Source organism: Molothrus aeneus, chromosome 4 (genome assembly GCF_037042795.1).
Source record: "Molothrus aeneus isolate 106 chromosome 4, BPBGC_Maene_1.0, whole genome shotgun sequence".
NCBI lineage: Eukaryota > Metazoa > Chordata > Aves > Passeriformes > Icteridae > Molothrus > Molothrus aeneus.
The window spans coordinates 41,722,955-41,746,631 of NC_089649.1; the positions used below are offsets into that span (position 1 = coordinate 41,722,955).

A 23,677-nucleotide genomic window follows, 5' to 3' on the forward strand; every position below is an offset into this window, starting at 1 on the left:
GTGTGGCTTTTGCTTTCTCTATTAAATTGCCTTTATCTCAACCCACAAGTTTGCTGTCTTTTACCATTCCAATTCTCTCCCCAGTCCTGCTGGTGGGGGAGTGATGGAGCAGCTGTGTGGGGCTTGGCTGCTGCCTGGGTAAACCACAATATGCACTCTTAGTTTGCTTTGACAACAGCCATCAAATTTGATCCATTAGTAAAAGCAATCAACACTGCTGAATAAAATGATTCATGTGGTGGGAAGCCTTTTTATTGTAAAACATCAAAGCCAGTAGAATAAGTACCAAATAAAAAGAAACAAACACTTTGCAATTGTTCAATAAGTTACTATGATGGTAAAGAAGTATACTGTACAATCAGGACAATCAGTGTCTAGCAATCGAGGGTTCTTGAATATGACTTTGGTTTGAGAATTGCAGACTATCTTACTGGGAGAAGAACTACATCAAAAACGGCATTACTAGACATGGTAACAGATGTGATTACAGGCTTTGTGGATGTCTAAAGAAAGATATAAGCTGCATCTGTTCTCTAGTGCAGGACCATGCTGCACTGTCTTTAGCTGAGGGACATCAGCATGAACAAAACTTGCAGTGGAAGATAAGGCCCTATGAATGTATCAGCAGTGAATTAGTAACTAAGGCCATGCCATCCACAAACCACTGAATTTTTATGAAGTGCAGAAACTCTGAAACAGCAAATGCTTCTGAATATTAAGTGAACCAGAACTGTAGGTTTCAAAAATTATTAACTGTCCTCTCGTGCCCTTGGTACTCTTATTTTGTATTGAATGTCCCATTGTGTCTCATGGCCTCCGTGCTGGCTGGCAAAAACCATCCATCACTCTACCTAGCATTTTTAGAAACTGGATAATTTGCTTCAGTTTAGTAGATTTTAGCAATAGTGATACCAGATGAAGCTATGGCCTGAGCTAAAGAGCCATAAAGACACGAATCCATACCTCAGTCACATCTACCACAATTCAGTGACTGTAGACAGCTGCTCTAATGTACTCCATTTCCAGTGGGTATCAGGCACAAGTCTTCCAAACACCTGAACTTGTAAAAAAGCTGCCCATGCATGCATAAAGCCTCTTCACTTCCACAAGCACACAGAAACTAAATGCTACATGTTATATCCCTCCAAGAAGAAATCTTGCACTTAGTATGAGCACAAATTCCTCTACTTTTCTGCTAAAAACAGGGAAACTGTGCTTAAACTTGATGACCTCTGAAGTTTTGTATAAGTAGGGTATCAGCTTCATTTAAATGATACCAAACAACTTAAATTAACTGAAAGTAAAAGGTGAGTCGTCAGAGTTAATACCTTTTTGCCTAACATTGGCAATGAAAGTCCTACTCCAAACTAAAATGTACCATTTTCTCTAACACTTCATAATTTTTTCTGTTTGCCCTCTGGTCAGCTCTTTTCTCTATCCTCCAGTCTTAGAAATAGTGAAGAATGCAAATACTTCCTGCTATTTCCTCTGCTGTTATTAACCAGTGAAGTTCAACTGAGGTCAACGGTGCCCTTTTACTCCAGCTTAGGACCCAACCCCTTAATTATTTCACATTTACTAAAACCTGTTTCATACAAGGAAGTTCTATGTAAACAGACTACAGACTATGGAATTTCTTCCACCACTTAAAACATCAAACACAATACAGGCTTTCTTGGTTTGTTGTTTTTAATTTAGAGACTGTGTAAATACAAACTACTATTATGCATTAATAAGTCACCCGCAAGTAATCACTACATTGCTACACTTAATGTGCAATAAGTCACAATTTGTATTGGCCTGTACACATTAATGGTCAACAATATATACTGTTGTATTACCAAACAGCAAATAGAAGGGGACAGAACAACTACTACAATACAAAAGTTTTGCATTTTGCCTCTAGAAAACAGATACAGAATGTACATGTGATAGTTGGAATGCTACCATATGAGGACTTGCTTGCAGAAGCACCACAAAGCAGATCTGTTCAGTGGCTCTAAAATAATTTTAGGGCTTTTTCGTTTCACAATTTTTGTTTTTTGATAGATACACTTACAAGAGACCAGCAATTCTGTCATTTTTTCTTACCTATGCATCACTTCAGTTTTTAGTATTGTATATAAGAGAAAAATTCATTGCACATAGTCATGATTACCATACCATCAAGGACATGTAATGGCTTCCTGACTTCACAGCATTAAGACAGTCTGATTCAGGGGCAAAACATTTTTGTTTGTGCTATCTCAAAGGAACAAAACCTGTCACTCCTTTTGGCCCATGAAATATATAATTACACAACTAAAGATTTCTATTCTAAAAGAGCACCCACAGTGAACACTGTTGTAGAAATAGGTATTGAAACAAATGAGTAAGACTCCTGCATTGACTAAGATTCCTCCATCAACTTCTGTGCTTTGAAAACCTGACCATAACAACTTACATTAAGAACTTCATCTTAATGTTTAAAATACAAAATATTTCCTTTTAAGAGTTAAGCATTACCAGCATATTTGAACCAGGTGTATTGAGGACTTCACCATTACAAACATTATTTTATTGAAGTAACAAAGATCAATGTTGTCACCTACCACATAAATATCACCACATACACAAGTAAAAACCGCATTTTATTTTCAAGCCTTGTTTCCAAGACATGGGAAGATGAAGAGCCCTCCTCTCCACCGATCTCAGTTTTTCATCTGAGAATTTTTGTACTGTATATGAGCAGATATGTTATTCAAGAAAGTTGCTGTCAAAAAGCCACACACTATCTACCAAGCTAGATACTAGAGATGTTGAGATTCACAGAAAAGCAGGTGTGCCTTTACTAAAATGATAATTTTGAAATTTGTCTTATAAGAAATTATTCAGCACAGGAGTTTGCAGTTCATCGACACTCTGTCCAGAAGGTTATCAAACCATTCACTTCTTTCTCCAAGAATGCTAGGCTGAGTGAATAAAAACCTAAATTACAGTGAACTGCCACACTCCAACACATCTCAGCTAATTATGTTTAGCAACTATTTTATTCCACAGAGTTTTGCATGTATGGCTCACACAAGAAGATGATGGGCATTAACACCAGAAAGCTGCGTTGTTTTCAGCCGCTACTGTTCAGCTGCTGCAGAGCATTTTACACCCCCCTGTCCCACACAGACTTCCTTGAGGTATGACAACAGGAAACAAATGTGGGTGTAGCTGGACAGGCTGTAATTGTTTTGAGCTTCCAGTGGATGTAGAGTTAGCAAGTCACTCAGAGGTCAGAGCTGTCACAGCGTCCCACTAGCTGAGCAGCGCTGCTCTCCATGGAGCTCTTGTAGCTGCTGCCAGGCAAACAGACATGGGAAGAGTTTAATAACAGAGAAAGCAGGCAGTGGTGTTGTAAGAGTAATTTTCTCTGCACTGCTTTTGACAAGTCTTTCTAAAAGGAATTTGAGAGGAGCCTGGAGAATTCCTCCTGGGAGGAAAAAGTGGAAATTTTGAGACATGAACTAACTAACAGTAGCCACAATGGACACTGTGGAGCACATGCTAATGAACTTTCTGCTATATTAACTTAGACTGCTAAGGCTTCCTTTAAACAAATAATCTGTAAATGACCTCAGAGTAAATTAACCATATGGTTTTAGGTACTGGACTGCACCTCAGGGCACCTGGACTCATTTCTCAATGTGAGAACAAAGAATCAATATGAACTCTGGCAGTATCATTTTGTTAAATAAATGAAACAAAATATTCTGTGAAGGAGCAAGAAAAAAATGCCTGCCAGGAATTTTTGCATTAAACTTTCTGAATTTCATGTACATTTGGCACAAAAAGACAGGTTACCAGACTTATAAGTTTGGCTCCTTATTAAAAAAGTAAACATTCATTGAAACAGTGCATTTTATGGGTCATTAGTACCAAGCAAATTCAAATTCATGGAGATCACCAGCCTTGGGAAGATCCTGTTACAATGTAGGGACTCCTCAAGTGCTGGAGGAAGAGGCTGATAGGAAACTCATGAAATTCACCAGTCTTGCACCAGGGATGAAATAACTCCAGGCAGCCCTTACAGTCCAAGGAGCAGCTCTGCAGAACAGGACATGTGAACCCCCCCAGAGGAACAGAAGTGGATTGCATGCCTTTAGAGCAATGATGGCCACCTGCACAGGAGCTGCACTAGCAAGAGTATCACAGGTATGTCAGGGGTAGCTACAGGTTGCCTCTGCAGCTCCATTTTAACTCTTCCATACATTCCATTTTTGTACTTTGGAAATAGCAGTGGACAGCCTGTCTAAACTCAGGCAGTTCCAGAGTTTCCATTTTGAATGCCCTTATTTTTGCATATCGAGAAAAAACATGCAGTGATGAAAAGGGGCTCTTTTGTCTTTTATATATTTAAAAAAAAAGCCAAAACAAATAAAAAATAAATAAACTAAAAGACCCAACAGATTTGGGTTGGGTACAGGAGGAAATGACATAAAATGACCTTGATGAGATCACCAAGAAAATGATGGTTAGAAATAAACAGGCCTGGGAAGAAGAATGGGTTTAGCTGTTCTCTGGAGTGCATCTCGATCAACAAGCCTTGTGTATCATCAGTAAAGTGAGTGAACATTGCAGAGGTAAGGGAGAATTGCATTTTCTGTAGCTCAGCTTTAGAAAAAATAATGTACCTATTTAATCTACAACTAAATGTACTGAGTTCTTTTTATAGTGTGTTGACACAATTTTATTATGCACAAGCTCATTTTTGGCACAAGCTTAAGCTTACTGTAGGTAAAATGGTAATTTTTTTTTTTTAGAGCTGTTTTTGCATTAGCCAACAAAAGTTCCTAAAGAGGTGTCCATGAAAAATCATTATACAAGTAAAGACTCAAGATCTGTAATTACAGGCTAACTTTTTGATAAATTATTTCTGGCCTCTGCCACCTGGACCACTCTAAGCATTACAGGAATTTCATATTTTAGCTTTTTAGCAGAAAGCTCGTACAGATGTATACACATAATCTATCCATTACTCAGAGTAAATTCAAAAATATTCTCATTTTACCCCATAAAGAAACACAAATGCCTTAGCCATGCTAACACATTGGCAAATAGCTTTTGAGACTCATGTTCCACACCTATAGCTAATTTATTACCTGCCAAATCTATCCCATAATGTAAACAGTTCCCAATGCAAGTAGTAACACAGAGAGGCAAATGGCCAAGAATATGACAACTGTCTTAGCTACCTTTTCACTATACGTTTTCACTAGGCATTTGTGATGAAAGAAGTTTGGTTGATTGTTTGTAATGACTATTTTACTACTTTCTTAAAATAAGTTGTGAAAAACCCCACCACCTAACCACAAACTGGTAGCTGAAAATGGATACAAAGCTTGAGTCAAGGCAAAACAAGGCAAAGCACAGGTCTGAATAGGTTCTTTTCATTTCCATAAACACATCTAAAACACTTATTAATTATGAAGCAAATTTTCCTGCTTTTTATGGCAGATGTGTTGCATTAATTTTTTCCAACCTGTTAAAACAACGTTCCAAAAGAGACTATGGGACAACCCATCAGAGGTTATCACATATATCTGAAAGCATCAAAGACAAAAATAGGTACTTCACCTATTTTTACTTTCCCTCAGTAGAAGTGTCCAGTGCTTTAACTCACAATTCCGCACCCTCCCCAGCTGGGATCAGTTTTTGCATCAATATTTGACCCAATTTGGAGTTTTTATGGGACCTAATTGCTGCTGTGAGTTCAGTCTTTAAATTTGTGTTCTTCTGTTGCGACTGTCGCTTTTCTGAGAGAAAAATTATCATCCTAAGGCCATCCCGAATCTTCCTGACACCTTTATTTTTACAACTATATTTTGCTATCTAAAAATTGGTGGAAGAGCCAACAATTGCAAAGACCTGCATTCCAAGAAGTAAAAATTATACATACCTATATTAATTTGCTTCTTATGTTGTAAAGATTACACAAATACCCTCCCAGGATTTTCTAAAGCTCGTGAAAATTGACATGAATGGCAGCTAGAAGGACAGGCACCTTTAGGACATCCCAGTGTGTGGTTATATGACTCTTGAGCTAATTACAGATCTTGAAATAACAGTCCCTGTGCATTTATAACATTTCAGAATAAACCTTTGTGAAATTGCAAACATGGCACAGACAACTATCAGTAATTCTCAAAAGATTTATTCTGTTCTTGGTCTGTCTTCTCAACTGGTCTTCCTAACAAGCACAAAATCATGCTTGACATAAGTGTACTGACCTTTGCACAAGGACGTGCATGTGGCAAGAATCATCAGCTGTCAGCTATTCCCTGTGAAAGGACCAGGAGTTCTCAGGTCCAAACTCTGTCCTCCTTGTGATTCCCAAGCCCAGCCCAAGCAGTTCAGTACTAGGTCTGTAACTTGCTATTCCTGTACTGGCCAGAGATGGAGAATTGTGTATCTTTGCTAGGTCCAACCTGCAATAACCATTTGACTGAGAACTTCTACAAACCACAAGCCATGTATTTTGTTTTTCTCTTCCAGCCCTTGCTAAGGCCTTGAGAAGCAGATTTAGTTTCCATTCTACAATTTTGATGAATATACTTTGAAATCCATTTGTCATTCCTCAATCTAGAGGTGCCCATTAAAAATTATTTCAGTAAGCATGCTACACACTAGCAGAAAGAAAATGTAAAGAGCTCAAACATATTTAACAATATTCTTTAAAATTTCTTTCTTCTTCATGGTATTATTACGTCTTGCAAACATCATCTCACAACATGTAAGGTTTGTAACCAAACACTTTCATCATGATATGAAAAAGATATCATGCATGATATCTTTTTCTCATTCCCTTCATAACTAGGCTACAGCTAAGACTTTACATCTCTTCCTTCTTCATGCTGACCAAGAATAATGGATTATTTCAATGTAGCCTGTATCCCCTACACTGAGCCCCTCTGACTTTGCTGAAATTCACCAGCAGCTACTGCAGCTACTGCAAAAATGAGCAACTAAAAAACCTAAAACAAAATGTAGGTCCCATCTAAATTTTATGGTAAAAGTAACCACTCTGTTGGTTGCTCTCCAATTCTGACTGAAAATGGGCAAATGCCTCTTTACCCAGTTATAGTTACTCACATTGATGTTACCAGTGAAAACAACTTTTAAATTATTTCACCAGCATTTTCACAGTAACACTCTGCTGGGTTTTTTACACAGTTTTTGGTTTTTTTTTTTATTTTTAAAGAAAGCACATTACTCCCACATAACACACAAACCAGGCATTTTTTGGATGAGTTCCTGTTAAGGGGCATACCTGAGTGACCTGGTGTTCTCTCCCTTCATCTGCTTTTCACACAGTTGAATCCAATAGGGTGATGGTAGAGAATAAAAATTCCTAGAAATCTCATCTTAAGAAAAAAGAACATTTGGACACTCCTGGTAGTCATAGCAGACACCTAGGTACTCTAGTTATTAACTAACCAGATGTAATCTGTCATAATGCATGCAAAATATGAAATAATTTATCCATGTATGCACAAAACACTCAATTCTACCAGGATCATCAGATCATAAAACTATAAGCAAAACACTGTTTTGAATCTTTCACAATTCCATAGGCACTGCTGGCATGATTAATTCTACTACCTACAAAAGTAAATTCTTTTTATATTTTCAGTCTATTTAGATCTAGATCTCAGAACCTAATTCAAAGCAGGAAAAAATTTTAAGCAAGGTTTTAGAAAGACCTTGTGCCATGCAATTATCTTTTTAATGGAAATTTTCAGCAGGGATCCCTTGTCCTTGTCCCGTGAGTACTACAAATGCCTACTAACACCATGCATGTCTAATTAGATGACTGTGGGTCCTATTTAGAAACATTCCCAGCCCATATACATGAAAATAGCTTTTTGTATATAAACAATTGTTTCATGAGATTCATTAAACCTGTTCATTAATAGCTTTTTTTATATAAACAATTGTTTCATGAGATTCATAAAACCTGTTTCATCCTGCTTGCACTAAGAGGAAATATTCAGTTCATTCTCAAGAAAGGTGTATCAGAAAGCATGTAGTCCTACATAATATTAAAAGTTCATTTAAAATAAAAAGGATAGAAGCATATTTTGAATTTTTGCTTTCTCATGAAAGAAGAAAATAAATCAATGTAGGGAAAGGCCACAAGGAACCAGAAGCAAAATGATTAGCCATAAGGTATCTAGCCATATTTTATAACTTGCTTTCCTTCCCAAAGTAAATACTGAACTACAGAAAATGTATTAAATTCCAAGTCCTACAGAAACTATGCAGTGACACCTGACCTTGCCTCAAATGAGGGAATAATTTACAACTTTATAGCAATTTCCAGACCTTTTTGTTTCAACAGCTTCATCAGACATTTTCCCTAAGCGAGCACCGACCAAGCAGTGCAATGCTTTCTGACACGCTGACCAAGGCAGGTGAGCTGAAGGGAAAGGCAGCAACATTCTGCTCCTGCCTCTCCTCCAGCCTGCATGGCTCAGGCAGCTCAGCTCCTGTCAAAGGCATGAAGTCTCAGCTCATCTTAATGCTCTGTCTTCAGTCATCTTTGCTGAAAATCAAACCTTCCCTAATAGGATAGGTACACAAAGAGGATGCTTTGAGAGCTGGATGATAGAAAAGCCTGAAGCAAGTTTCTTCTCCTGTCTTAAGACAGATGAGGCTGTTACACGTCTCATAAACCATATCTGAAGGATGCAAAGGTCCAAAAATAACTTTAGATTTTCACAGGTTCTCAAATGAGGACACTTGCTTCAAGGCTTTGTACTAATACTGTGTCATGCTGCTAGGATAAATTATGATGCCACAACATTACAGTATCCCTACAGCACTGAGGATGCATCAGCTGTGAAGCAAGGAAACACAGGACTGTCTTGGGCTTTGCACATCCTCTGTTTGGTGTTTTGGTCCCACTGCAGATGCCAATTATTCAGGCAGAGTATGTGGAATTTGCACACAGAAAAGGAAGGCCAAAGGTGAGCTCTGCTTCCAATGTGTTAAATAGAATCAGCAGCCCAAGAACTGCCTACTTATCAATTTTAGCCTTGAATGATAGCATTATTCCATATGATACAAGAGTTTTCTGACATGAGACAATCTGCAAGCTGAGAAATGATGGAAAGCAAGGCAGAAAACTGCTCCATAATAATAATTTTTTCTTCTACATCCAACAGTGTTGATGTATTCCCTGTAACAGACATTGCTATGGTGTATTTTGTAGACACAAATCTGTGCATATTGTGGAGAAATTAAACTTTCTGATTCGAATATCCGAAGCTGTAATTACAGCTAATACCAGGCTTGTAGTAGGATTCCATTCCTAGCTTTCCCATTTAAAAATATTAGGACTCTGAGTCAAAGTCTTTAATATATACTCACAGAATCCAGAGTGTTCTTTGAGATCTAAAAACAGGCTTTTCTGGATAAGGATGGGATTATTCCCAAGCTACAACTAACCATGCACTGTAGAAATCTGCTGGATTAAGGCCTCAGAAAAAAAACCAAAAACCTCACATGAAACAGATTTTTAGCACTGATTTTGCATACTAGAAAGCATACATTTTCTACTTGCACACAGTTAACTGAGCTCAGTTAGCTTATATTAAAAGCAGCCTAAACAATTTTTTGGCTACTGTAAGAACTGGAAAAGCAGCTTTAACTCCGCAGTTTTGCAATGCAGCAAGTACAGGGATATTTTTATGCTTTCTGCTTTTTCGAACTTTTTATAGACTATTTCTTTTCTTTAATTCATTCCAAAAATGTCCCCTCCAAATATTTTTTCCATATCTAGACACAAGATGTTGTTTCTTTTCTAAGAATACACAATACTTCAGTTTACAAAACTGCCAGTCAAACTCCTTGACGTGAACATATCTTTATATAGTAAAAGCATCCAAAGCCTTCTTGTGTGGTATGTGGTTACAAAGGGACAGCCCTATTAGGTGGGAATCTATAAAGTCAGATTTCTCTTCCTACCTGATTGGTCATTCTTACAGAAATTTCCAGTGGAAACCACAAGATTATTTGTCTTTTGCTTATTTGCTCTGTTTTTCCTGTTTGCATTAAATGAGAAGTCATGCATATCTTTGGCCTCTAATATACTGAATATTGCTGCTCATGTAAAAGAATCCTGATCACTTCTCGTTGAATTTGTCTTTCCAGCTCTGGAGGCAGAAGAGTCATCCATACTAAAAGTTACAGCATCACATATAGTGGGGGGGGGGATTTGCAAATTAGCTGTCAAGTTGAATACCAATATGAAAAATTTAAGAAGCTGACAGTTACCATTTGACACTGAATTACTGATCATGCCTTACGGTAAAGATTAAATTATGTTAATATTGGAAAAACTGCAGCTACTGCAAAATTGTGCAACTAAAAAACCTAAACCAAATCTATTCACCTCTGAATTCAGAAGGTTACAAGTCTTTCTCTCAGAATAATAAAAATGTTAGGAATTAAAAAATTATTGATGTATTTTAATGCTATCAAACATTTGACACAAGGAACAGGTTATAATAGATGGTTTCTAAAGCCAGATTATTTTTGTGTTCATAGCAATTCTCTACTGGAGAACAAACTACTAGTAGTATTTTTATAAATTAATAATTTAACATACACAGTGAAATAAAGAAAAATTATACTAAATTTTGTGTAGACTCTTTTATTAGTGTATTTTTCCCAGCACCTCTCAAACACAAAGCCCTTTGTTACTGGTTTGCATGGTTTTGCCTTACTTCTGCATTATAAAGTATATGAAAGGTTGTATTTATGGTAATAGGAAAAGAAGACAGCAGGTCTAGATAAGGGTGCCTCTCTCACTTGAAGAGCTGACAAAAAAATCCAAATCATTTTCTTCAGAACCTACCCCCACCTTATTTCACACACAAAGTATTTGCAATACCAAGAAGCTCACATCAGTGACAAGGTGACAAAACCTTAGGGCTGAAAAGGCATGGCTTACTAAGATTTAATATTCTCTGCCTTTGATAAATTCCAAATGCCAGATTTTGTTGATACAATCATTTTAATCCAGCCTCTTAATTTGTCCTTCCTATCCTACATGTAGGAATTGCTCATTATACATTTAAATGCCATTAACTGTATGTTGACTGCTATTTTGAATTACAAAATGTGAGCAGTAAACATTTCAGGAGAGGAGAAAGCATCTTGATGGCTACAAGAACAGACACCTTCCCATCCCCCTCTTTACCCTCTGCAATGGGTTAAGTAACAACACTAATAAAATATAGATGATGGAAAACTCAGCCCTTGAGAGAACAAGATGAAGGCATCATATTTGTGGGAAGAATGCACATAAACAAAGCTCATTCTATATATTCAGTATTTTTATATTGCAAACAAGTATTTCACTAGCTGCTCAAAGAAGAGAAACAAAACTGAAAATTATTATTAATTTTAAAAAAGGAAAAATACCTATAAAGGTAATAAACATTTTCTTGGGTGTTGGCTTTTCGAAAAATGGGATGTGTGACTTGAGCTTTTATATATCTTCTTTTGGTGCTGTTTTCTGTAACTGATGAATGTTGTGAATAGCAGATATGCTTGGGAGAGAAACCAAAGGGAACAAATACACAGACCCCTGCAAATCTCTACTGAGTAAAATCAAATTCAGAACACAACTGCCAACACGAGTAAACAGACAAATATTTCACTAAGCTTTTACTAATAGTAACTTAGGTATGGTGATATCTGTCAATGAGACAGAGCATGCAGAAGGAAATTCTCCTTAACAAGAGATGTATGTGTGAATGCCAACACCTGCTATCCAATTTCTTGCAGAATTCCCAGGGAGGCCATGCATGTAAATAGAGAAACACAGAATTAGGATACAATCTTTAGATTGGGATACCAAGCTGACTGAAAAACCCAGACATATAATAATCATACTGCTGAGTTTAGTATATCCAGCTTTCTAAGTGTATGTTTATAAAATTCAATTGCCATTGCTTCAAGATCCCAAGCTGGCATCATTCCAAACTTCCAGGTTTCTAAAGCATAGTACAGCACAAAAGAAAATTTAATCCTAAGAGTAGCAAGGGTCCCACATTTTCCCACACAAATCTTACAAGCTCAGGTATGGTGCCACGTTTTCATGGCTATTCTAGAACTAGCACAATTCTGCACTGCTTGTTTGGGTTATCTGAATTCTCATTGCACATACACTGTCTTCCACAGGCCCTGAAGGAATTCCAGGGATTTCAAGCTCACTGTCCTATCTAGGTTCCCTGTAGAATACAGAAGAGTCTGAATTTCTAAACTGAAGTAAACTCTAACTTGGACCCTGGCTGTATGATGTTTTGGAAGCAGTTTGTCCTATGTCATTCAGGGAAGCTTGCTTTTTGTACTTTCCCCAAAGCCCTCTGATTTTATAAATTTCCACAGAAAAGTATCTCTGTACCCTAAACAGTCAGTGCAACCCAAGAGGAGAAAGCATGCAAATGCGTCACAGCTAAATTGTAGAGCTCCTTTTTCTCTTCATTTACATTTTTTGTTAAGGCTAATGATGCAGATGTTCAACATCTAGCCAAAGTCTCTATTAAGCTCGTAGCATCAAAGGCAAAGTTATGAACTTGGACAAGTGTTTCTAAAACAATCTAAATCTGCAGCTCATTCATCTTCTCACACTGCATGACTTCTTGAAGCAAGCAAAAATTACACATCTCCCTGCATACAGCAGAAACACCAAAATGTGTGACAATGTAAACAAACTCTGTTGGATGATTACATGGATTTGTAACAACAAGATCTCATCTCAGATTTTTTAATTGGACTTCTTTGAAAGTATAAATGTGTTTAACTATACACAATACCCACTGTAGTTAACTATATGACTACTGCCTCCACGTGAACCCTGCAACTACAAGTATATAAAACTTCTATAAACATTTTACAAAAGAAATGTACATATAGACAGTATAATAAATTGACATACAGCATACCAACATCAGACTAGCAGGAAAGATTAGGACCAAGGTCATGGTTTACCCACTAAAATGCATCTGGTGTTCAGAAGACAAAGATGCCACATATACCACACTATTGAAGCAAAGAAACAAAACTCCAGTTTCTTTCAGAAAATCTCTGGATACAATTATGAACTCTAAATTATCTTTTAACACTTTTACAGGACAGAATTAATTGACATTTTTCATATCTTCCAGAACAGGAACAATACACAATCACTAGCACCTGATGGTTTCCACTTATACAACAGCATCCAAATCCCCTGGTGTGGTTAAACCTGGGACTAACCTCACTTTGCCCCTAAAATGCTAAGAGTGATGAATAATGTGGTGAATAATGTGAAAGTAACAGATCACCTAATGAACTGGTGAAACAAGTAAGACTCAGTTTCCACTGCTTTTTCCAGAAAATGTGATCTCAGAAAGACAAATAGGAGTAGGACTAAAAAGTTTGCTGAAGAATAAAAGAAATCAGCAACTGGAAAAGACAGATAGTTACAAAAGGGCAATGAAGCCTTAAAACAAAAAGATGACTGGGCAAAGAGCTGACATCCAGGCCTGCAGACATTTTGGCTTGATTGGTATATTTTTGGGCTACCCCTGCACCCTACTGAGATTAGGAAACATTTAAAAACCTTGCATAACAGAATGTAAAAAGAGTAGTATAATGAAAGCCTTGGTAGAGCTCTGTTGCAGTAGCACTCTCTGGGAAAGCAACAGAAGCCTGAACAGTCATCCCTGAGCACTCATGTGCATCCAGCTAGGCAGAAGAGTTAAAGCCAAATCTGCCAAGAAAAAGTACAAACCTAAAGCTTATACCCAGAAGGCAGTGAGAAATAAAAAAAAAAGTAAAATAATAATTATAATAATAAAATACAACAGCAAAACCAACACACATTACCTATTACTGTAACAAGCTCCACGATCTCAACAGCACAGCTAAGGTCAAAGTACACATCCAATTCTGAAAATGGGAACAAGAAACACACAGAAAAATAATGGCTGGATTTTTTTTTTTGACTGATCTAGATTGTAAAGGAGATAAGAATCAAAGTCATTGACACAAACTGAAGGGAGGCATTTAAATGGAGGCAAGGTTTTTTTAAAAAAAAATTTGTTGTTTGTAACTTCTTAAGCTATGTAATTTTTGACTGTTGAGAATTTCACATTATTTCAATTATAAACTGTAGTGTGGTGTCAAGAATTTTATTTAAAATGACATATTTCCACTACAATTAATGTATTAAATCCTTGTCATTCCAGGAACAGAGACATACTTCAGAGGTTAAATACATTTTATTTTAAAACTATCCATATAATTTGCAAGATATCTTGGAACTGAACTTGGAAAAAAGATAATTTCAGATTTAAAAGTTTTACAATGAGTCAGCAATTTCTCATGAAAAATAGAAATGAAAAGTTAATGCACTACTCCAGAGCTGCTCCCATTGTTTGCTGTAGTTATGAACATAAGCATATAAGTTACATATATAGGCCTCAATTTTCAACATCAAAGTTACTTTTTTCCCCCAAATTTGAAGCAACCTTCTTTGAGATGGCCAGGAAATTATCCCTCAAAGACAAAAGGCATTTCAATGAGCTGTATCTTTGTCAGAATCATGTCTTACTAGAATACCTAGCATATTATTGCATTTGTTCCACTAATCACTTGAAAAGAGTGTCCAATCACCTCAATGTAAACATAGCTTGTCAACAAAGGATATTTTGTACAATAGGAAATGGAAATGTACAGCTTGGATGTATTAAGAGTGGTAAGTCACTTTCTTCTTCAGCTTTTACTTCTCTTTGTGTTTGGGAACATAATGTGCGTTTACTCTGTGACTATATGGGATAACAAACTGTGGTCATTTCCTATCGACCACTTCATTGTGCAGCTCAAAGAATGTCAAGGTCATATTTTTATTCCAAGCCATAGTTATAGCCCTGAAGGTAGCATGCAGTGCTTCATTAGCCACATTGAATTGTACAGAGCATTACTAATACCTAGATGAGCAATCTGCTTTAATCAATGCAGCATCTGACATACTCTTTCTGTAATACAGAAGAGCTGAGAAAACACAACTTAGTGTGATTTGATCACACTAAATATTTTGCCCAATAATTTCATTCATAACCAAAACACATATTCTTTCCAGACTAGAAGTGTTGGGTATGATTTTGGGACAGCCTTGACTCAGCCCACAGATGAGTACAGCCTGGTGCAATACAGCAGTGTGCCCTCATCTTTTCAGATGACTGCATGTGAAAATAAGTGAAAAAATTTGCATATGCACAAAGAAAAGTCACATGTAAATTCCATAGTTGGGTAAACATGAGGACCAGCATGCCAGAAATTATGTATGCAATTAGTATCACACACATGAAATGGTGCGGATAATTATGGACCGAATTTGAAAATGCATCCTGTGTCATCTGTACCCTGCCATGCTCCCCATCTACTCACCAGGATCTCAAGTGCTGGGCTTTGCACAACACTAGGCATGAGTGTCTGTATTAACTGCTCCAGCTGTCAGGAGTGTTGCCTTCCAGCTATCATTCTCAGATGCTCATCAGACATGCTTATTCCAACCCAGTCTACAGAGTGAGTGGCTCAGCTGCTCTCTGTAGAGTGGAGTTTTTAAATAGCAGCTGTTGGGGAGTCATGATATTAAGTCCATATTTCTAATGGACAAGACATTCTTGCAGAAAAAATGACATATCTGCTTTTGGTTTTACAGAGGTCTTAGTTCTCACATTTTTCTGGTACTAGAGCTACAATGCCAGAAACTTTAATGCATACAATTCCCACAAAGAAGGCAGAAAGGTATGCTCACAAATGTGGAAAAGACTATTTCCTCTTAATTTGAAACAAGGCATATAGTATTTGTTTGACTGTGCAATTCCAGTATGTAATTTATATTATTTTGACAGTTAAAAAAATACTTATTACTATTATCTACTAAAGGACACTTTCACCATAATAACAGGCTCAATGTTATCCACCTGTATATAATTCTATTAAAAGTACCCAAGTACTCTTCTGACACTATTTTGTGATTTTTTTTCTCCTTGGTTAAAACTGCAGATTAATCACATTCTCTTTAAAGGTCAATACAATTAAATCTAATTATAGGATGCCATATAGTAAGTGTGTAAGTCTGTAGCTAAACTTTCTTCTGAATTACTGTCCCAGAGATCATCTCTCTGATCACAGCAATTGCAACTCTGCTACAAAGATAGTAAATTTCAATTGAAAGCTTAATTAGAAAGAAACTGTTTCCAAAACCATTGACTAGAGAATTGGAGGCCTCATAACCAAGAGTTCACTAGAAGAAATGAAAAAACTGCTAACCAACATAATTGACACAGAAAAAACTCATTAGAGTCACTCTGGTAAACATGAAACAGAGGTAAATCTGGCTGTAGACAGCACTGGGCAGCCAACAACCCCAATAGGAGGAGATTCCAGGTGCACTCAAAAAATGCTAAGATTTGAGGCATCACTTTCATCCCAAAATCAAAGATGATAGACAGGCCACAGGAAACTTCAAACTTCTATGCTTCTGTTGCCAAGTCCAGAACAGCACAGTAAATGGAATTCTTGCCATTACCAGTAAAAGAAGCAGGCCAGTTAACCAGTAACAGTACTAGTCTGTTTTGACTGAATTCATAACATTGACAGACTAACAATAAATTCCTGTTTCTGCACACATATCTGCTTTTTGGCTGTAAAAGTAAATCCTGAGTTTGACACCAGGAGCTGTGAAATATTTGCCTAGGCTTGGAGGAGGTGGCAAGCTTTAGAGTAACTGCTGGTTTGTATTACCCCAATGCTATCCCCAAACACAAATATCTGCCCTTATTACCAGAACCCATGCAGCTCCTGAATGTTCTTATTTTGTCTCCTAGAGAAACTCACAAGCCCTGTTTTGAGCGGCATCGCTGCTAAGTTACAAAGTATACATCTGCTGTTATCTCAGGTAGAGTTTTCCAAGTAGAATAATATTTGTATAAAACTTAATAAAATATATAAATATTTGTATAAAGCTTAATAAAAACATTTCCATCCTGTGACAGAACACTTTATGGAAATACCTTTTCTTCAACAGCCACCAAAATTAGCAATTACCTTATTTGACCAGGTTTAGTTCTGAGGACATCTTCATTACACCAACAGAAGTTTACAGAATATTCTGAGTTAGAAGAGACCCAGAAGAATCATTGACTCCACCTGCTAAATGAATGGCCCATATGGGCATTGAACCCACAACCTTGGTGTTCTCTAACCAACTGTGCTCATCTCAGTAGGAGAAAGTTAATACAATTAACTGGAAAGCACTCAGGAATCGGGCACAATGGGACAAAGGGCACTATGCAAAAACTTGGGTTGGGGTTTCTTGACCATTTTGGAACACCCAATTAAAAAGGAATCCTCAGTGGCTAACACTGCCAAGCCCTTTTGTTGTGGCTTGTTCACAATCACCTTCAGCAAGCAGTATGCCTGTCCCTGTGCTGAATCAGTTGCCAGGCCCCCTACATTTGAGGGATCTGAGTGCAAAGAGCTTGGCTGCTGTGACAGACTGCACAAAAATTTTCCCCAGTCTGAATGATCTCAGAGTTTGTGTGCATTGATCCATTCAAAGACAGCAATTACAGTGCCCTGACTACACCTGAGAAACTGCAGTTTCTTCTCACTTGTTGCTTAAATGCTGAAGAAGGCTGGCCACTGCTGGGGCCACCACTGACCGGTATGGGCTGCTGACAAACAAAGATGTTACCCAGAGATCTTAGCCCAGCACTTTGGTGTCTTTCATGTGTGGATCCCCCCATGTTCAAACTCCTCACTTCATTAGCAGGGATAAAACTACTCCATCACATTTTTTAGTGACAACTGAGAGACTGAAACTGAAATGCCATCAACATGCTGCACTCAAAGCCATGAGGCCACTCTCAAACAACCTTTTCCTTCCACTGCTCCTTGACAATTTCAGAGAGCCAGAAACTACTGCTTTCTACAGTTTCAGTAGTACACTAAGCACCATTAGAAAAATATATCCAGAAAATGGTTGACCTAATTCCAACCCTTACATTTACATTTAAAGCTTTGAAGGAGGTGCCACAGGCTACGGTGCTTAATTTTATCTTCATTAGTTTGCAAGGATAATTTCTTTGGGGTTTAGAGACTAAGTGCAGAAATGAACTCCCTTTGAGCAGTGCTTCTTGGTTTTGGGAAAAGGCCAGCCTTAATTTCAAAATTTTTTTCTAAAAACAAGTCAGATTACCCTATCAGTGCTTACTGTTATGAATCTTGATAAACTGTTCTAGGATTGAGACTCAAGAAAAAATTGATTGTCATTCTTCTGAAATCCTGTAACATAGGTAAAGCTTTTGCATCCACCTAGAGGTCATACAGCTGATAAATAAGTCCAGACCACTGCTAGTTAATTTCCTCCATTCAGCTTATACATACCATCTTGTGCATTTACACTTAGTTTTACCTGTTTGTCTCTACTAAAGACAAAATACAGCACTGTAGCTTCAAAATGAGACAACTCTGAACCCGAATCATAAAGAAGGTCCTTAGAAAACATTCAAGGTTGCACCTTTAAGCTACAGAATTAAGTTTTTTATTCTCAATAGTGACTGATTTCCAGTAAATAAAGAAGAAATACATCTCATGGACAGGCCCAGAATTTAGCCAAAAGGCTGTAATGCAAAAGGCCTAGGCCATAATTCATATTCTGTTCTCCTACCTGGGTTCTTGTTTGTTACATTATCACAGAATAGTAGACTCAGACACTAAAAATGCATTGCACAAACTCTTCATGGGTTTCTCATCATGTCACTTACCAAATTCTGCATACTTGCATTTGCTACAAGTGAAAAATGACACCTAAGAATGTATGAGGAGATATAATACCTTTAGGAACCTTAACCTATCAATTTAACAAGTGAGGCTTCAAAATAAATTTTCATTCAGATATCTAAGAATGATGGAAAAATCATATATATGTAAATAAAGCTGCTACTCTACAGAAAAACAACTCCCTATAGAAAAGATCTCTGTGCAGATTTATTCAATCATGCATGCCTCATGTGTTACTACTACAGCAAATTACCCAAAAACAATTTCTCTGTTACTGAATAGACTCAATTCATCTACCAGTGCTTAACAAATATTTGATCCTAATTAAACTTAATGATTTTCTCTGCTTCTGAGATGGTGCTGCAGATCAACTCTTTTTTTAGAACAATACTTGATTTAAAAGCAAAATTCTGACAACCTGGTGTGAATTCTGTTCAAAGATGAGTTAACATGGAAAAACTGTGTCTTCTCTACCAAGAGATTCTAAAAGTGGAAAGCTGATTATTCAAACTATGTTGCTTCTCAGATAACTAAATTAGATACATTCCTGTCATCAAAAACTGCTGATAATGAAAAGCCACTCAGGACTCCAAAACCATTGGAAATCTATTAATACATAAAATAAATAGTCAACATATCCTGCACTTGATTACACATTTACAATTGAAGAGATAGCTTGTTATTTTAAGGTGTTTTACCAGTTTGTTTCCTTTAAATAAGGAAGAAAAGTTAGAGTCTGCATGTTTATTTTTGTGTTCACTTGAAATTTCAGTGTTCAGGGTATTAGGAGGTCATCTTTTGAAAGATTTCTACCACTGCATAAAAAACATTATGAATTTTCTTTAAAACTAGCACATTCAGCAACTTTTTTTGTTTGCTTGTTTGTTTTTTAAATTAAAAACCTTGTTCCAACTTTGTCAAAATTCACCTGTTATCCCTTAGGTGTAGGAAGGTTACCATTAGGAAGACAAAGCTCATTTAGCCAAGCCATGCACACAGGATTTAGGGTGTGTGCATGATTCTAGCACTGATTCTAGAGACAGCAGTGGGGAAGAGAATTCCAAGGTCTTTCTTCTGTCAAAGGAAATTTTAAGTTTTGAACATCTCCCATGGATGGCACTGGTGCCCTGAAGTGAAATATATTCCAAATAAAGTATTCTGTCATGTACAAAGCTAATTTCACAGTAATTCCTTTGTTGTCATTTTACACCTCACACTCAGGTTAAGAACTTCTCACTTTAAACAGCTACTGTTACCTCCCTCACTTAGGAGTACTCACAATTTTTCAGAGTGCGGAATGGATTTGTCTGTGCATAGCTTATTTACTAGTTATCAGAAAAAACAGAACTGCCACCTTATTTGACACTAACTGGTGGCCTCAGCACAGAAAGGATTTTCATGCTTGCCTAGACAAAAAGTCTCCCCTGAGACGTGCTCCATAGTTGTGTCATGCCAAGGGAAACTGAGCATGTGCTTCTGTGAATTCTGGTGTTTCCCAAGAAAACTTTTATTTTTGGGGACTCAGTCTCTTCCAAGAATGTCTATTTCACAGGTTTTCCTCCAGCCATGCAAGGAAGAATAGCAGAGGCAAACATTCCTCCCTCAAGCTGAGCCTATAAATGAAAATTAGAATTGAAATCACTTATGTAAAGTAATACTGGCAGGAGTGGGTGCTCAGAACTAGTTTAAACTAAACATTCTAAATTGTTTCATCAGACACCTGCAGGAATCCTAATTTATTTTAATGCATGCAATTTAGCAGTTGCAGAAACACTACATTTCAGCAGTATTGACAGGATCAGCTATTTAGGCCAAGGCAGTTAAAAACTTCAAAATAGAAATTTTATAAGGAATTAAAATGAAATACTGCATCCTCTACCTGGAGCTAACCTACTTTTTAATTTAGGGACAACTGGAATGTCTTTTCAAGCTTTGGGTAGATATTTCAAATTTAGGCAAAGTAGAAATTTTTAGGAGATACAGAAATGAGACTTCATGACACACAAACACTTGTGCATAAAGTGAGAAGAGATGGTAAGAGAGACTAAAGGCCAGAATCACTGCATTTACTTAAAGTTGAATAATTTCTTTTGGAAGTCCTATTTATGTGAGCAAAGCATATGAGTACTTTCAAGGAGTGATTAAACCTATTCCAGATCAAATTTCCTTCTGACTGAGCTGCTGTTGACTCCATATGGAATCCCAATTCTGGCACATTAGTGAAGGGCCTAAAGTTCAGTGGGTCCAACCCAAGTCTTGTGGAAATACTGAATTTCAGATGTATTATTTTTAAAATGTTACTTCAGAGGACTCTCAATCCCTTTCTAAGGAGCATCTTTGCTCATTGTAATGGTTTGAATTACAGGTTTAGTGCTTTTGAAGCTCTGCTGTACATCTGCCCCAAGCCCGGATGCATATTATCATTATGACCTGACTTGAAGAGTTTACATTTCTTTGAAGTGTTAATGCAACAGGTTTCAAGTTTCTACATCACTTGAGTACTGCCAGGTTTCCAGCAGAATTTGAAGTCTTCACATTGGTTCTCTCCAGGAACACCTGTACCTTTCTAAGTGAGAGTAAAAAATATTTAATGGTACCATCTACGTCACTATTTCATTTTCCTAGACAGACTGGTTTTTTATAACAATCTAAACAAGTGCATGGTTGGTTTTGCTGATAATCTTCTGACAGAAATGCTGGACATGGATAAATGTTAGGCTAGCTTGCATAGCATAGGAGAATCCAGATGCATTTGCCTCCTTGTGCACAGGGAATAAGCTTGTTTTGTGCCTAAGCAGCTTGACTGCAACAGGAGTACACATATAAGATGTAGCTTTCAGAATTGTGAATTCTGTTAACAAGAGCTCAACAACAACATAACCACCTAAATTCATACAGGAAGGTATTTTGCCAATAAATGGAAACAATCTGAAAATGTACTCTCTAATTAAAAGAAATTCATAAGGTAGAAGCTATTACAACATCAGTAGTGCTGCTGTTGACGCATGAAATGAGGTACTGAAATTAAAAAAGTAATGACTAATTATTTCTACTTACAAAACCAATATGAAGAAGGAAGGCATGTAATTAATTTTTAGCCTTTAGAACACAGGAACTATCAAAAGATTAATCTAATTTTGTGAGACTTCTTTTAAGACAATGGCTGAGACCATCTCTTGGACAATAATCTAAGTGTTTAGAGGACAAAACACATAAAAAAGAGGTCTTGCCCCTAGTATATTCACAACATGTCTATACAACAGAGTTCCAATTTTTCTTTTTTTTTCCCAAAAGTGAAAATTAAAGCTAGTTTTCACTACACAAAACCCCCTCCAAAACTAGTAATATGCAGATTGCACCGTGAAATCCCTAGTCTATTCCCTCTTGCCAGATACAGCTGAGATCCTGATGGGATACAAATAAATCATCATGGATACTGCTCTATGGAGAATTCACGGAACAAGCTAGAACAACAGTGGAGGAATTCTCTTTTCTTAGAATCCTTATGATCACAGAACTACTATGTTTGGAAAAGACCTCTGAGATTGTTGAGCCCAACCGTTAACCTCGTGCCACTGTGTTCATCACGAAACCATGACTGCAAGGGACACATTGACACATTTTCTGATTACTTCCAGGGATGGTGATTCTAACACTTCCCTGGGTAGCCTGTTCCAATGCCTGCCCACTCTTTCTGTAAAGAGTTTTTTTCTGATGACCAATCTTTAGTACCGCATTAAATATTATCAACAGTGCCATCATCTTAAGTCTTTCACCTGCTTGCAGGACCTGACAGATTTCCTACTTATTGCATCCCAAGTTTCTGTACTCTCCAGGATTTAAGGCTGCAGCAACTATGATAGATATCAATAAGCAAATTCCATATGCAAAGTACAAGTTTTAGAAGTTCTATTATCAGTATCTGACATTAAAGATGATGTGTGAAGTCAATATATGAAGATACTTTAATGTTTAATGAACAACGCAAAGTACAGTAAAACTTGAGATGCACCCAATATAAGGGGTTATGAAAATTCTATATAAGCTATGAATATTTTATATTCTGGGAACACTCTTGATTTTTAAAATTCCAGTGCAAAATTATCAAAACAGTAATTTGCATCTGTTTGTTCTCCAGTTTTTGCTGTATAGTAAAATTTAATTTGGGATTTGAAATGCACTACTATCTCTGTGGTTTTAAGCTCATATTTAACTGATTCTGCTTTTTAGGGTAGAAGGCAGGGGGATAAATTTTTTTTAAGAAAGTAATGGCTAACCTTATGTCACATTAGTGAGCTATTCCTCAAGAAACTATACAGCTAAAGACCATTTTTGCATAAGTATTTTAGGATTTTATCCAAAATCCAGCTAAAATCTTGTTGTTAAGGAGGAGCATAAGAAAGTCACATTTATGATTAAACAGAAGCCTTTTAAATAACGTAGTACATACGGGAGTATATGGTTGCCTAGACAGAAGCAGAGATGGATACTTATCTCTGCTCAGGGGACTGGGAGAGCTGACAATCATCTGCTACCTGCTGTGATGAACACCCCATTGCTTACCACATGCCTACTGATTTTCCAAGTGCACTGATGTAAGATGACTGTCTAGACCAGGTTTTCTTCCATCATATTAGTTCGCTCCGAGTTCACCTGAGCAGCTAAAAAAATGCACTTCATATTAAATAAAATCACTTTAATCACTCTTAATTTACAATTAGAGAATTAAAAACAGGGCACCTCAAGAGTATGGGAAGATATGATTTATTTAAGAGATTTCTCTACTTCAGTGTGCTTTTATTGG

General features: G+C 37.0%; 1 protein-coding gene across 5 annotated transcripts in view; it reads right to left on the minus strand.

Moving 5' to 3' along the window:
* Positions 1–23,677, minus strand: part of SORBS2 (sorbin and SH3 domain containing 2) — a 144,163-nt gene that overhangs the window by 91,628 nt on the left and 28,858 nt on the right. The window contains exon 3 of one of the 5 annotated variants that reach the window (XM_066548339.1): positions 13,909–13,971. The exons of the other annotated variants lie outside the window; for them this stretch is intronic. The gene's annotated coding sequence lies outside the window, so the exon portion shown is untranslated. The remainder of the gene's footprint in view (positions 1–13,908; positions 13,972–23,677) is intronic. 5 annotated transcript variants of the gene reach the window in all.